Source organism: Phocoena sinus, chromosome 9 (genome assembly GCF_008692025.1).
Source record: "Phocoena sinus isolate mPhoSin1 chromosome 9, mPhoSin1.pri, whole genome shotgun sequence".
NCBI classification, from domain to species: domain Eukaryota; kingdom Metazoa; phylum Chordata; class Mammalia; order Artiodactyla; family Phocoenidae; genus Phocoena; species Phocoena sinus.
In genome coordinates this window covers 67,254,580-67,272,304 of record NC_045771.1, presented here as the reverse complement: position 1 = coordinate 67,272,304, position 17,725 = coordinate 67,254,580, and positions in this window count along the sequence as shown.

Here is a 17,725-nt window from a genome sequence, read left to right as displayed (position 1 = left end):
AAGAGCAAATGGAAGCAAGTAACATTTAGATAATTCTCTTGGCCAATGGAAGATAACTTTGTATTTGAGAGAGCTGCACTTTTGTTTTCCTTTTTTTCTCCACAGTAGTTTACCAGTTTGGGAAATGATGAAAAAGTTATGTCCTGTTTTACAGCTGTTAATCTCCAGGTGATTTTTATGCTTCATGTTGTGAAAAACTTTAGTTGGGTTGTTTATATTTAAAAGTAGTATTATGCCTTTATGTACTTTATACAACTTAATATGTCACTTCTCAAAGTTCTGAGGTATATACAATTACTGATAAGGTTGATGGGGCGGGTATTAGTTTCAGGAGTTTCACCAACAATCATTGATTTGCTCTTAATTTAAAAATCAGAGAATCTCTAAATATGAGATTTCATTTTCTCTTGAACTTATAAATGTAGTATTATAACATGTACCAAGTATATTTGCTAATAATTGTTTCATTAGTTAGGGCACTATATTACTTACTCTATCTGATGAGTGTTCTACCTAAACTCTGTTGCTGTATTTTTAATGAGGAACACTATTACTCAGTAAGAACAATAACAATAAAACATCCTGTAGAAGTTTAATAAAAAAAATCGCAAATGCAAAAAGTCACATTTAAGGTTCTGTGACTTGTGATAATTGATATAGATTACAATGCTCCTTGATATTCTATGATCCCGTGTATCTAAAAGACTTTAATTTACATTTTACTATAAATGCTTAAATGAAAATAAAAATTTGTATTTATCTTAATAATAATGATTAGGAAATATATTAATTAATGACATCTTTAATTAATTAATTACTTTTTTGTTTTTTGCGGTACACGGGCCTCTCACTGTTGCGGCCTCTCCCGTCGCGGAGCACAGGCTCCGGACGCGCAGGCTCAACGGCCATGGCTCACGGGCCCAGCCACTCCGCGGCATGTGGGATCTTCCCGGACCGGGGCACGAACCCGCGTCCCCTGCATCAGCAGGTGGACTCCCAACCACTGCGCCACCAGGGAAGCCCTTAAATTAATTTATTGAAAATAGTTACTTTTCATACCTAGTCAAATTTAATGTATTAGTAGCTGGCATATCTTGACTAGTAGGGGAAGCAGATATAGATGTAAGAAAATGCAAATTTTAAGATAAAATTGTTTTCAGGCCTAATTTAAAAGAAAAGTCTGTCTGCAATGGATATTGGTTCCACTCTCCCATTATGACCCAAGACCAAAACATTTAGTTTCAGCAGCACGATGAGAATTAAAACTCATTTCACATGAATGATTTACTGATATCAATGAACAAATTCTTTGGTAGGGGTTATGAAGTCATAAACTCAAGAGAGATAAGGAACCTAAAGTACAAAGGCTCAAATTTTCCATTTTTTCAGGGAACATCTCTCTTTTACTCTAGTCAAATCCAGAAAATCTGTGAAGAGCCTCCTTAATACTACAGTTGGTAAACATCCTTGAACTAGGGATGAGTTCTGTGCAGCATGTTCAATTATGGCTGTTGATACAACTCTGCCCAGCAGGGCAGTTCTGGTGAAACTGTTCATTCCCAAATTAAGATGGGTTTCTGTAGGTTTCAGGGAGGGAAAAAAATACTGCAAAATAATTAAGTCAGAAAGATCTCTGGGATTCTATTTAACAAAAATATATGCTGGCTTCCACAAAATGCTTTTCCTGTTTAGGTGAGCCATTCGGTTGAAAAATGAAATAGGCCATAATAGCATTTTTTGCTGCTTAAAATTTCATTACAATGGCCCCCGTCCTACTTTTCCCAGTGGAATGTGAATTCTTACACTCAAAAGCCAAAACAAAATAACAAAAAATGAAAACCCCCCCAAAACACACACACAACAAAAAACTGTTTTGTGACTGTAGAAGTTACTGTTTTAACTGATCTGGCTCTGAGGTGCGGTTGAAACGGAATATTCCTTTAGCCAGTGGCACAGACGGGTGTTTCTGGATGAGATTCTGCCCCCTCGTAGTGGAATGTGATGTACATTTGATTCCCTGGCATGCCTACACTATCACCCATCTGTTAAGATGGCATTGATCCTAAAAAAAAATGTGGTTTGCCAGGTTCCAGAAGTCCTAGGTGTCTGGCATATGTATACATTTCTAAAGGTATTTTCCAGAATTAAAAAAAAAAAAAAAAGAGTTTAGCTTAGGGTGTTTTCTCCCAGAGAATAGTTTCATTGGTGGGCCACGACAGGCAATTCTATCACTAATATATAATTATATAATTTTAGGTATAAATATCCTTATGTTTGATATTGGGAAATTTACATGTGGAAAAAATGTCGTTGAAACTTAGATCAAATATTAACTCGTCTTCTGTATTAAAAATCCTCGTTCATTGCAGCTGCTCTCTTTCATGGATACCTATATTTGTGATTCATGTTAATTTTATCAGTTCTACCAAGTATTCCGTAAGGTGATGTGTTAAAGAATGGAGTATCCGAGAGGACTGTTGTGACCAATTTTGAGATGGAAATCCGTACCCCATAAACTTGACAGGATAGTGTTGATTGCCTGAAGTGAAAAAGTCCAGAAATGGCTTAAGTTAAAGTCAGATGATGAAAATCCTAGAGAGCCCTGCAGCTCCCAGGGGCCCATAGGATAATTAGGCTCCCGAAGAGAAGACATCCTGTTGTTGCTTACCTACAGGACTGTGGGTGGCAGCTCCTTTCCTTCTTACATTTCCTGGTGTTTTGTTTTTGTAAATGCAGTTTCTTGCAAACCAGGGTGTCTCCATGCAGATGTCCACATTGCAATTGTTTTGTAAAATGAAACAGTATTAGAGGAAGAAAAAAACCTGGGAGACATAAAATTTGGAGAGGAAGTTCCTCCTTGTGCTTCGCTGTTTAGGAAGATTAAATCAAGTAATATAAAACATTGTAGACCCTTAACAGTTTTGGTATACATTTTGCAAGATTCGGCATTTTGAGTTATAGCACTAGAAAAAAAATGCTTTATCTTTTTAAGAATACCGGCTATATATTGAAAACACGAGCACCTGTTGCATATACATGTATTGAAAATCACTGATATTCAATCTACTTAATAGACCATTTTCAAAAAATCAACTTCAGATACTTTATATATGTTCATGTACATATTTGAGATTTTCAATTTTTGACCACATTTGAGTTAAAATCCTTTATCATTTTTTAACTTTGTATGCTGGTTCCTATATTAAATTCCGAAGAACTAAGGTGTAATAGAAGTTCCAAATAATATTCTATAATTATCAGATCATATTCCATAAAAATCACCACCATCATATCTACATTCAATAATGTATTTATTTTGCAGTGTTAAAAGGTTATTGAGTTATTGGAGGTAAACTAACAAGAGATTTTTAATATAGTTCCATGGAAAAGGTAGTCATGCTTAGAGACTCACTGGTAAGAAAAAGTAATTTTATCACAATTATATTTATAATAAGAGTTAAGAATAAAAAAGCAAGCTCAGTCGTGGTAGGCATGGGTCTATTTACACCCTGCCTCTTCACAGTAGCACAAAACAAATTAAGAGGTTTTAATCAACACGGAAAAGTTCTTTCCAAATCCAAACAGCTGGTCTGAATAATTTATTCACTTTTTAATTTAAACAATCTGCTTTCATTTTTTTCTCATGTATTTGTTTCTGTTCTAAAAACTACAGTGTCCCATCTCCAGGTTGAGAAACATGAACCTGATTTCCCTGGTAGAGGGAAGTGTGATGTGAAATAAATATACGTTTGTATGTTACCAATGAGAAGGAATTAAATGTTACTAAACTGAAGGGTAAAATTAAATGTCTATTGAGAGGCCCTGCACAACCGTACTATTCAGGACACACACAGTCAAAGGACTAACTGCTGGTTTTGCGCATGTTTCAACTCAAGGCTTTATATTTTTACTTCTCAACCATTTTTCAATAGGTATGTTGATAAGCAAAAAGTAGAAGACTCAGTGATATGAAGATACGTGCTTTATGCTGAGTTTGTTCAGAAAAAAAAAATTTATACCTATTTCCATGACAATTTAGGAAGGACCTGGGATGACGTGTTGAATGTAGCTCTCTGAGCACCTGTTGGTTTTCAGTCTCTGTTAAAGCAGAGTAAGAGTCAAGTATTAGGACAGACTGGCTACTCAGGTGACTCATTCTGCCTCCCTATTATTCCAAGTGGATAATTCATTCTTCACTCTCCATTTGAAGACATTGATGAAGAGTTGGACAGGCAAAGAGTAGAAACGAGACTGCTTTTTAATGAACTCAGGGCTCTTTCTGTATATGCAAGGTGGAGCAAAATGCACTAAGATCCTTCCTTTTAAGGCGGATGCACTGGTGTGGAGTCATTAGCCCTTCCAAAGCGTTAGTATCCTTGCAGGAAATTAAGTGTTTAGAGTTTCATGGTGCTGATTTTGAAGGCTGTCACTCATATGGATGAAAATAGTTTGACGTCCATTTTTTTCTACCCTCCCCCCACTGCTGCTCCAAGTTTTATAACATCATAGCTAGAATGCATCAGGGTATACAGTCTAAGCAAGAGATAATGTAGGATCGTGGAGGGAGAGAGCATAGACTTTGAATCAGAAGATCTTGATCTGAATCTAGGATCCAGCATTTACTAGTTGTGGGGCTCTTGGGAGTGTTAGTTACTTTCTCTAAAGCTCAATTTCCTCTTCAACAAAATGGGATAATAACAGTGCCCAACATAGAGTCAAACACAATAACAAGTATGAAGTGCTTGACCTTATAGCTGGCATAGGATAAGCACTTAATAAATCTTATTTTACCAAGATATTTTCCGGAGAAATGCAACTTCATCTCCCACAAGGACTCTTAAAATACACCTTCATAAGTAGCTTTCCCCTAGTTTAAGATTCAAACTTAAACTGAGCTGCTTGAGACCATAAAAATATGTAATATCTTTCCCTTTTTGTCTTTCTCTCTATATATATTTATATGTAGACCATACACGTTTGTACGTATATATAAATATAGTCTGTGTGTGTATTTTATAATATATACTTTTTTTTGATTGCTGGAGGAAATTCTATGACTTCACACAACTTGAATTTATGAGATTGTTAAAGGAACCATGAGAATAATATTGGGGTGAAGAGAGGAGAAAAAGAATTAGTGGAAAATCAACTCCTCAATGGAGTGCAGTAATGAAATTTGTATACGAAACTTGTTATTCTGTCTTCTTCCCGGAAAGCTTTACTTTTTCTGCAAGAAAATATCACCTAGGAAAATATTCTTCCTCAGTCTCCCTTATTAATGTAGTCCCTTGTTGCACACATAGAGGTACAATAGTTTAATAAAACAAAGAGTGACTTGACGTTGCCAGCACTCGGTTGTTTGTGTTCACCTGTGACATTTACAAGTGAAGACATACAGAGCCTTCTTTTGTTTCCTGGATAATCGCTCAGGTGTTAAAGAAGAAGTTGATTCAGTTTTAAATGGTATGATTTCCTCAAGCCTTGGAAAAGTAATTGATGGATTTTCTTCTTCTTTTTTCCATAGCTCAGATATACACACTGCAAAGTCATGTCTAACTGTTTGATTTTACAAGACTGAAAATATTGGATTTAAAGCTTAGGTTTTAGTTGAGGTTTATTCTTGGTGTCCAACCCTGTCTAAACTTTCACAGGCAAATCGGAAATGAAACACAATTGAAACTAAACCAACCCTTTTCTGCCTACAAAGGGGCCTTAATATTTCATTTTGTGTTTTCAGATGGAATCTAATGAAAACGTGATTTTATACAGATTCCTTGTGTCAGTTATTCCGTGTCCCTTCTAAACTTATCTATGCATTCAACGTGAAGCTTCATTAAGGATCAAGCCAAGTAATCTTTAAAAAAGTACAGGGTTTTTGGTGATAGACAGATGGTGGCTTTCATGATGTCAGGAAGTGTCAGATATTATGGTTGGCTTTGGAATGGTGGCTACTATCCAAACAGATTGGGAAACAGACAGAAAGAGCAAGAACACCATTTGTTTTATTTAGATACATTGTGAACAGAAGGAAGCAAGACAGAGCATACTTTTACACATCTTTTTTCCACTCCTTGTGAAAACAGTTTAGGATCTGTTATGTTATATTAGCCCTTTCATTATGCAAAAACATGTGAAAGCCAGAGACGCTGGTTAGAGAATTTGTCTCATTGTAATTTTCTATGAAGTTTGTTTGTTTTTATTTTTGCAGAACGTGATTTTTTGAAAAACTTCCCTCTCCTTGGGAATATCAAATGCTTGAAACAGAGAACTGAGACGAAGCCCTTTAGAAGGGCAGTACTGTTAGGAGAGTACGAAGAGAGTATCGACTTCATGACCCAGATGAGGGACTCTCAGAGAATACTGTCAAAAAATTGCAGTTCCTCAAATGAAGGTGCTTCTTCATGAAGAACTGTAGATCTATTTCTGTAAGGATTTAATTCACATTGGCAGCCAGAGGGCAGTATCAGCTCCAGACAAATATGTTGGATCTAGTTACAGGATTAAAGTTAAGTATTCAGTCCTGGACCTTGGTATCAGGGCACCACAGTGTTATCAATGGGGGACGTCTTGATCTTAATCTAAAAGAACATGTACATTTTCTGTCATATTCAACAGACAGAATGGCTTTAAGCTTCCTTTTTTGCTGTTTACCTATATTCATTTATTATCATAGTATTTTACTGCACCCCTTGGGAGATAACTAGAATCTTGGCATTTTTGACAGATTAGAGTTGCAGTGTCACTATCTGCTCCACAGCTCTGTCCCTAAATTATGGTGGATGTACTGGAAATATGGTCCCTAATGTAACTGCTTATGTATTTGAATATGAGGGACCATATTAAAATCCTAAATAAGGAAGGATATATGTTACCCAAAGAAATAGATTGTCTTGGGTTATATAGAATCCAAGGATTGGGGACCTGGAAGGACTCTGAAAGACCATTCTACACTAGGGCTTTTCACTCTGTGCTTCATGTAGCCCCCAAGTTTCACAGAGGTGCTTTAGAGGCTCCTGTGTAGGGTGAGTGAGAGGTCAGGCCTCCAGTCTCCTATCTCTGCTTAATCTAAACAGCTGGGTAAATGAAGACTCTTTCCAGCCTAGGGACAAACAGAGACTGGAATCTTGGCTTCAGAGACAAACATTCCTTTAATAGAAAAGTGTAAAGCATTTGGCTAGGGCTTAGAGTTGGGCATGACTGCATTTTAATTGCTCCCTAAGTTCAAACAGGAGTCAAATTCCGGAGAGAGTTATGGGATAACTCTGATAGGGTAAAAGGAACTCACATGCATTCCCCCTTCCCTCTCTGTTCCCCCACCTCCCACCATGATTTGAATCCTGATGTGACCAAAATACCCAGAGGCTTTAAAGAGGTAGGAGGTCCTAAAAGTAAGAAATCTCAGCCATCTTCCTAGGATCCCTCATAGCTTCCCCTCCCCACCCCCCCCCCAAAAAAAAACCCCACCACTGCACAGGCAATACTTCAGCCCACAAGATCTAAAGCAGTGGGGGCACGTTTTTTGGAAATGAGCTAATCCACAGCAGCATAAGACATAATGTGAATTCTTTATTGGGGAGTTTTGAAATTCACAATATACATGCTGAATAATAGTTAATAGTTGTTAGCCATCTGTTCATAAAAATGCAAAACAAATGCTTTGTTTTGTTTGTTGAGGCAAGCATACACATTACACATTAAGGAGAGAAAATATTAAGACATCTAGTTAGTAGAAAGCCCATCCCTAGATTGTGGATAGGGACGGGAGTAGATAGAAAAGGAAGGTTATACAGACCCTTTATGCTGAGGGCATTTCTGAATAGAGAGTTAGGGGGCGAATCTCGTATAATTTCTACAAAGTTTTGGTTTATGCAGTAAATTTTATTGCCTTAAATAAAATTAATCCTTGTTCTACCTTGGAAAGTGTCTGAACCACTTGACAGGTTAAAATTATGTTTCTCCAGAGCGTGAGTTTAATATCAGCTCTGGCTAGGACTCATCAACTGCTGAAAGAACTCTTGTAAGGAGAAATGTAACATTAGAATATTTGCTGAGGCCATTAATTTATATCATGGAATTAAAATATCTAGGAGTCATCTTAAATCTCACTTGGACTTTCAGAGGTAGCACACATTGAATCTATATTAAAGTGTGGCCTATCAGAAGAGAAAGCATTTGATATATTATTTATTGCTCAAATGTTATTTCATTATTAAGTTCCAGACAACTACATGGAGAGTTGTATGTAAATTAAGATGCCACTGCTTAGCTGTTCAACCCCTTACTCGAAAAGAAACTGGGGCTGTTTTTTTTTAATGTAATTTTTTAATGAATTTAAAAATTATTTTTATAGAACATAATTTGTAAAAAAAAAAAAAAAAAAGAAAAAAAAATCCCCCCTTACTGGAAATATTGAGCACTTGAAACAGAATGAGCTCATTTTAAGCTTTGTAAAAAAATTCTTGCCTGATTTTGACAACAGGAAAAGTAAACTTCTGACTTTACAAAAGTGGACAAAATTACTTGCCCATGTTGGTTGGTGCTAGATTCCTGGTTAAACCCAGAGATGCAGACTCCTGTCCCAGGATAATTTTGTCAAGATTACATGGGTAATTCTGTATGTTACCATTCAAATGTCAACAAATATATACACACTTACTAGTTTAAAACAACATTTTAAAACACGTGGTCAAATATATACACGCTTACTGGTTTAAAACAACATTTTAAAACATGTGGTCTGGAATTATACCTAACCTTTGTCGCATATTTCCACATCCCACACGCCCGTCTGATAATGGCATGGAATTGTTCAGTTGCATATTTACTTTATATATAGTGTACTTGTTTTATTTTTATGACACTAACCTCTTCTGAAGTCTTCGTAACTTCAACCACAGAATTTTTTCCCCTTCAGGGAGAAAGGGAGAATTATAGATGCTGACTGTCTCACTTCTGGATCCTTCCAGTCTATGGTAGGGAGAGCTGAACCACTGGTAAACTGGGAAGAAGGAAAAACATCTCTGAAATTCCTTCACATTAAGATAATAGGTAGAGGCTTCCCTGGTGGCGCAGTGGTTGAGAGTCCGCCTGCCGATTCAAGGTACACGTGTTCGTGCCCCGGTCTGGGAAGATCCCACATGCCGCGGAGCGGCTGGGCACGCGAGCCATGGCCGCTGGGCCTGCGCACCCGGAGCCTGTGCTCTGCAACAGGAGAGGCCACAGCAGTGAGAGGCCCGCCTACAGCAAAAAAAAAAAAAAAAAAAAAAAGATAATAGGTAGAGATGCCATGTTAACTCTCATAGGGAGAAGAAGAAATTCATCTGTATTCTTGCCATTCAGAGTAGCCTCAATTGATATTTTAACACATATCCTTATGGTCTATTTCTCTTTTTTGATAGAGGTTTTTCTTTCATTTTATCATATACAATCCCTATTTTATGTTGGAATTTAAACGGTATCCTTGAGTAGTGAGATTAGTGCTAATTTTTATGCTCTTGTAATTTCTCCATTCTTCAATTTTCCCATGGTTTTGTATTTCTTTCATAGTCAGGAGAAAGTGTTTAAAATAACAAAAATAAGAAAGTTAATATGGCAGCAGTTTCTAGGTAGACTTGAGTATAGGAAAGTTAGGAAACACGGGACTGTTTGGGACTGAGGCTCTTGGTAGGAAGATGGAAAAAATGAACTTCAAACTATAACCTACCTCTGATTAAGAGCTCCTATGATGTTAGTAGGATCCATCTTCCTTGCCTACCTTTCTGTTGCCTCCCTTCTTAGACTCTATGGAGAAAAGTTATATGATTCAGCCTCACAGAAGCACAACACCCATTGAACAGAAGAATCTATTTCCCAAGTAACTCAGAATGCTCTCATTGAATCATACTGAATTGGATTGACTTGATTTGAGGTTTGTGCCCTGCCCTCTCCTTGAACCAATCATTGTAGACAGGAAGGGAATAAGCTGACTGGTTTTGCTTATTTCACGTATTCAACTCCTGGATCCTAGGGGTGATGTCTGTTTCATCTGAAGAACAGGGCTGAAAATGGAATGAAGAGTTTACCCAAATCAAAGTTAAGATAGCTTCCCCATAAAAAGAGGGAATGGATGCCGAGAATAAAAATACGCAAATTCCACTAGAGCCTTTATGACAACACACTCTTCTAATGTTTTCGCATCTCATCTACATACTTCATTGTGCCTTCGTGTACCTTCTGTCACTTCTCATCACTCATATGGTTTCAGGTACTTAGCTGACTTCTCAGTTCATCTCTCTTCCAGTCTCTTCTCTTCTCGCTATGCCCCTTAGGCAATCTGATCCCCTTTGAATGCTTTAATCAGCATGTGTGTTCAGATACTTACTAAGTCTTTATTTCTATCCCAGCTTTTTCTCCTCAGGATGAGACCTTTGCATCGACATGTCTAACAGACATTTCTACTTGGATGTCCCCTAAAACTTCACTGGTCCCAAAGGGAAAGTCTTATCTGCCCCTTTGAATTTTTCCTTTTCACCTTCTCTTAGGGAATGTCACCTCCTCCTACATCCTCATTATTTTTTGATAATATCAATGTCTCTCTTTCTCTCCTGCTACTATCATCTCTTTTTTTTTTTTTTTTTTTACTATCATCTCTTGACTGCACTGCAAAATTGGTTTTCCAGCCAGCAGTGCTGAGGCTGAGTTCCACCCTGATCCACCCTTCCCTCTGGCCAAAGTTAACCTTCTAAAATCTGACCACGTCAACTCTTCACTCTAAACTCAAATGACTTTGCCATTTCGTTCAGGGTAAGTCCTACTAATGTGGTGTAGGCGGGACCATTAAGCTTTTGTCTCCCCTTAGTTCTCTAGCGTCATCTCTCATCACCCAGGCCTCGAATTATTGGGCCAAACAGTGACAACTTACAGTGGCTTGAGTGTGCTGTTTTTTATTTAATCGTCTCCAGGCATTTGCTTGTTTTATAACCTCTGCTTGGGAGATCCACATTTTAGCCCGATTATTTACTATTTCATGGTCATTTCTTATGGATAAACTTTTCCAGTCACCTTTCATGGAGAACTGCATTATATGCTTCCACCACCAGACACCAGCCTTAGTAGAGTTTGCAGTCTTTTGAAATTCCTTTATCACTTGACTTTCTTACGCAATGGACTAAAAATCCCTTGAGGGTAGGAACTATCTATGCCTTAGTCATAGTTGTATTTCCAGCCCCTATGGCAGTGCCTGCTCTTAATTGTCTCCCAAAATAATGTTCATTGAATGTACCGTGAATGTGGCTATAGGCAAATATTTTAGCTTTATAGTCAGACTGTTACATTTCTCTGCAGATTTTTGGGACAAGTCAATCAGGATGGTCCTGCTAAAGAGGGCTGTGTTCCTTTATCTTCAGGAGTTTATTGGCATCAAATGAGACAGTTTTTTTTGTTTTTTTTTTTAAAGTACCTATAAACATCAGCTCAATAATGACAGATTGATTAGGTTTCATCTCTGAAGGGAGTTGATGGCCTAACAGGAGGACAGGAATCATTACCTTCAGGTGGTCATCAATCCCCATGAAATATCCTTCCCTACAGTAATTGTTCTTATAAATTGAAAAGTGGAAATGTATTTATGCAAGGCCGAAGATTTCTGTTTTCTGCCATTTCAGTTGTATGTGTAAGGCATTTCTAGAGACTTAATATTCTGTACTCAGGCTTCTCAGATTGCTTAATACAGGTTTCCACACTCAGCTTATGTAGTGGATAAGATCTCCTCCTTCATTGCTTCTAACCCTATGATCAAAGCAACAATCAAAACCCATTTCAAGTGAATGCTGTTCTGAAGGACATTTGTACATTTTCTAGCAGCCAGTCTGCCTTATTACAGCATGGCTCGGTTTAAATTTCTGGTTGCCTGTTTATAAACCGTGGGGTTTTCGTATAAGAGGATTCTTTATTCTTAGGGAGGCAAACCTATACAGTGAGAGCAAAAATCTCATATTCCAAACTAAGCATCTACTTGCTAGTTTGAAGGGTGTTTTGTTTTAAAATTATTATTTTTATTTGGCATGAAGGCTAATGTGATTATTTATATAAGCATATATAAGGAAATTAATAGGTACATGTTTAAAAGACTATCTCAAAACTGATGACTTAAATTATTAGGGTTTCTATAGATGTGTTATCAGGTGTGTTTTCATGTGTAACGGCACATAACTGAAGGTCATATATTTTAACTTACGTTTGCGGCCAATTAGACTCATATCTGATCCCACTTGTGATCAATAGCAAACTTTGGTGACACAGCTGGCCACATTTTGTGGTGTACAAGAGAAAACTCACTCTATGGCTGAGTGGATAGTTAGCTTGGTCACATTTGCAGTAAGTTCTAAGCAGCTCGACCAACATTCTTTGATCATGGAATGTGAGTAATGTGATGATCTGTGGAGAAGACTGAGTCTTTCTTCGGAAATGCATTTCACAGGAAAGCACATTCCCTACAGGTGTCTTTTTCTGCCTTTATCCTTGAGTAGAACAGTGAATAGAGTTAATGAATCTGGTATAAAGCCAATTATCAGTTAGGAAAGGAACATAAACCAAGTTAATCCATCTTTGTTTCATATGTGATATGCTCTTATACTGGGAGGAATACTCAGATTTCTAGATTTTCCTGCTTTGAAAATTATTAAAATAAATTTGAATTTTAATTGTACAGACATGCTTTTGCCCATTGCCGTTGCCATCAAGCCAACTCACGTGGCTTATGAACAGGGTGAATGATTGCCCCTTTGCCATCAAGCCAGCCATGATGACACGGGACTCAGTCACTCATTGTGTCTTATTGTGAACCAAAAATCACCCTGTGTGCCAACCATTTTCCTTTATGTTTTGCTTTTATATGGTTTCCAACTGGCTCAGCGAATGTACTGAAAGTGTTTTAGGTTGCATCTTTCAAGGGCAATTATTTTAGATTTTTATAATCTTAAGAGCTGCTGGAGAAACCATATACATTTTTAGAAAGTATCAGTGATGATGGTAAGAGTACTTGAAATAGTACTAGGTGTGGAGTCAGTCAGCTGGGGTATGGATTTTGACTCTCCGAGAGTTTAGTGATCATACAGATTACTTTATTTTTCTAGGATTCAGTTTCTCAGAAATAACAGTCTCAGAGGCGTCAATGAGTATGAAGTCTTTGTAAAAGTCCTGATCATGGTGGCTGGCTCCTGGTAGGTGGGCAAGAAACAAATCTTTTAAAATTAATAATTAATTTATAAGTAAAGAAAATAGGTTATTTTAAAAGACCAAAGCACGAAAAAGCATACATTGAAGATTGAGCCACAGATGAAGTTAGTGTAAATTAATCAGAAATAATGGAGTTATAAAGAATCTAATTTCAAATCAAGATCAACTACACTGAATTCCTGAGATTTTATCCCACCCCTCTTCCTAGGTTAATGTTTGCCTCAGTAAGTTTTTGTATCACAGTAAGGAAAGGATTATAACTTTAAATACTCTTGACAAGTTGGAAAAATAAACTACCAGATGACAAGCTGAATTTTTTGACAACAAACTTCTTTGTACGGCAAATACCGTAGAGGGAAGATCTACATAACAGTAAGATATTTATTTATTTTTTAAGATTTTTTTTTTTTTTTTTTGGATGTGGACATTTTTAAAGTCTTTACTGAATTTGTTACAGTATTGTTTCTGTTTTATGTTTTGGTTTTTTTGGCCATGAGGCATGTGGGACCTTAGCTCCCTGACCAGGGATTGAACCTGCACCCCCTGCATTGGAAGGCAAAGTCCTAAGCACTGGACCACCAGGGAAGTCCCTACATAATAGTAAGATTTTTAAAAAGACAAAGATGATAGCATTCTTTCTATAAGTTAACATTACAGTGTCTTTGAAATGCTATGGGGGTTATTGCAGAAAGATATGAAGCAAACGAAGAATTTATGAGAATATGTAATTTCAAATCATCAGCTCTTGTTTCATTTGTATGCATTATTCATTTAATAAATATTGAGAACACACAATGTGTCAGACACTGAGCTAGGTTCTGGGAATGCAAAAGCCTAGACAGAAAGCAGTTCCCTGCCCTTACAGAGCCATGATCCAATGAAAAATATAGCTATTAAATACATTTTACATATGTAGTAAATTTTATGGAAGGAAAATGGAAAGATCTAACAGTATCAGTAAGAGGCCAAGGACTCAGGAGAAAGTTCCCTGTAGTCTGACATCTGAAGAAACAGTATAAATGATATCAGGGAGTGTGCATAGGCGTATGCACCTATGCACGTGTGTATTTGTGTGTGTGTGTGGTGGGCGGGGTATTTTGAGAGGGAGGGAGAGAGAGAGAGGGAGGGGGAGGGGGAGGGGGAGGGGAGGGAAGGGTTACAGAGAGAGGGTAAACTTTCATTCAGAGGCCTGACGACGAGAGCCTATGTCTTTGGTCTGCAGGGGAGGGGAAGAGAATGGGGGCTGGAGGGGAGATGAAGGTAAAAAGTAATCAGACGCAGATCTTGCAGCATCTTTTAAGCCTTCAAAAGCATTAAAGATATTTGTTAAGGAGAAGCCACTGAAGCATTTTAAGGAAGGAAGTAATATGATTAGATTTTTGTTGTTGTTAAACTCAGTTTTGACAACTCTGTGGTTTGTTAAAGCACATCCACATGAATAACAAATGGAATGCAGCACCTGGAGAAGATTAAACAAAAAAGTACTACAAATTATTTAACAAGTTAAAAGTACTTATTTTTGTTCTTTTTTTTTTTTTAAATTGTGTAGGGGAAAAGGCCATAATATTCTAGGACACTGCTTCTCAATCTGTCTGTGGTAGAGGACTAGTTTCTTTTTCCCAATATATCACAGAACGACACTTCTATGAAATGCAATAAAGATGAATTACTTAGAAGATAAACTTAAAATAATACATACACAATTCAAGCCTCAGTTTTTTTATTAGATTCAACAGACACAAAATTGAATTTCCATAAATAAGATCAGAGCAAACATAACAGAGAGAGAAGAAAGGGGGCCACAAAACCGATATACATTACTCATTGAAAGTGTGTGGGCGATTAAAATTTCTGTACTTATCTCATGCAGACCAATGAAGAAAAATAGGCAACAAACTACAGTTTGAGAGAGTTTTGTTTGAGGAATAGTTTATATACTGATAATGATATCAAAAATTTGTTCTCCCTATTTTTTAAGGATAAGAAAAATGGAACAAAAAGTTCAGCAAGAAGGATTTGGATACCATATAGAGAGGCATGGAACTAAAAAAAATTTTTTTAAAAAGAAAGAAAAATACTAAACTCTTTGCCCATATAGGTCCATTATTATCATGGAATATTAAATTCCTCTTTCTACGGATACAGAATGGCTTTGTGTCATTTTGCCTGTCACACAACCCACCCAACCCAGGAGCATTACATTGACATTCTTGCAGGCAACAAGAACCAGTGAGTTTGACTTTTATTATTTTCTACAACATTATGTTATAGTGGCCTTGTTGAAAAGTCTAATATTACTCAGTTTACGCCTGTGTTCTGCATTCTGAGAAACACAGCAAGGAAAAAGTGTGATAGACCTGCTCAATTAATATGTGCTTTTAATATGTTAGATAATGGATAAAGCAGGAGAGAGGTTTTCAAACAGGCAGCTAAATAGATATATGGATGCCAGTGGATGTTAAAACATTAGTTAAATATACACCAGCAATGAGTTTCATTAATTTGAAAGTTTTCTATTTTTCCTTAGGCATTCATTAAATTTCTTGTTAGTTCAACCCATCTTTATTGAGCATCTATTAAAAGCCTGTAATTGTGTTGGGAGCTAGGATCATAGAAAATATGACCCCCTGTTTGAAAACTGCTCGTATTGTAGGGAAAAGTGTACCAAAACGTGTTTAATTGCATTGCGATTAACCACTGAAGAAGCTGTATCTGTAGTAGAAGTTTAGTTTCAGAAAAGACTCAAACTCTTGTACTTCCTCTCCCAGGAGTAGGCAAATAGCATTGTGTAATATAAAATGATCAGCATATGTATTTTAGGGCTTAATACAATTTCCCAAGCTCATATCAGTTTCATCAAGCCAAGTATTCTTAAAGTGGCCTTCCCAGTTTTGCTTTACTCTTTTTCCTGTTGAAACTATTCCCTATCATTAGAATCTAATAATAATCAACTGGTCGTAATCAGCTGGTAATAATTATAATAGTAATGTTAATACAAATAGCTGATTTATCGTCTGTTAGGTGCCAGTCACTTTATACTTTGTATTTAATTCATTCAACAACTGAGAGGTATGCCCATTTTGCAGATGATGAAATTAAAGTAATTTGCCCAAGATTATCTAGCAGTTTTGTGGAAACATAAAACTCAAGCCCAGACAGTTCTGCTGCAGCATTCTCCAGTATTAGTCCATCACTATGATTTTTCTATAGACTTCTGTCCCAATGCACCAATATTTTATGCTGGTGCCTACCTGCATTCCAACCCTTTACCTTCGAATAACAATAAAATCCATAACTTCTCCTGCAGGTCTTTATTTCTCTGCGTTGTCTGTTCTCCACAAAGAATCAGTCTGTTACATTATGTTGTAGAACTGATGAACTAGGCTTCTCTAAATCTGAGAGTGTATTTTTTAAGGTTGTAACCCAATTCAAATTTATTTTTGAAAGAAGGTGAGATAAATCTTGAGTATATCAATTTTATTTTATCATTGAAAGAACACATAATAAGTAAAATTGATGTGTTCTGGTTGTCCTATAGCAAAATATTAGAGAAAAAGACTTTAAAAACAGTTAATCCCTATTTTCCGTAATATCATAGATTTCCATGAATACTTGCATTCTCTACCTTGTGTTTGGCAAGACTTGGGCATTTTAAATTAATGAATTTCTCAGCCACTTAAAGAAGAGATTTAAAACCAAGTTGACTCTCAAGATGTAACTTGAGACTGAGTTATACCACTGTTTTATTATTCCTAATGGCACTGAGGCAATCCACAGATACTTCATCCTGCAGTTTTCTAGTGTTATGGAAATGCATAATGTTAATCATAGTAATACTTTATAATCTGACCATAAACCAATGTTTATAGTCAGTTAATCATTGTATTACTTTGCTTTAGGTAATTGAGTACATTACCATAATGTAGCAATCTACTTAATATAAATTTTAAAGTGAACACAATAAAGTTGTATAGCATTAATATATTATTCCTCCTAACCTGAAATTTTAAAATCCAACTGAATTTTGAACAGAGTTCAGATGTTCTATGACTCTGGTTTCCTCCATCTTGGCTGGGAAAAGAGTGAAGACCTAATGAAGGGCAGAAAAATAAACAGTTATTCTACCTCCAATTATTTATGCATCCGTTTCACAACCTGTTTTGGCAAGAATAGGTTTGGATATCCTCAGGCCAGGAATCTACACATACTCTTTTTGTTTTTTTGCGGTGCGTGGGCCTCTTACTGTTGTGGCCTCTCGCGTTGCGGAGCAGAGGCTCCGGACTTGCAGGCTCAGTGGCCATGGCTCACGGGCCCAGCCGCTCCGCGGCATGTGGGATCTTCCCGGACCGGGGCACGAACCTGTGTCCCCTGCAGCGGCAGGCGGACTCCCAACCACTGTGCCACCAGGGAAGCCCTACACGTACTCAGTTTTGAAAGAGTGAACTCCAATTAAGGGAAACCCATCTCACATTAAAAAAAAAAAAAGTCAGTAAATTTGGGAGTAGTTGGC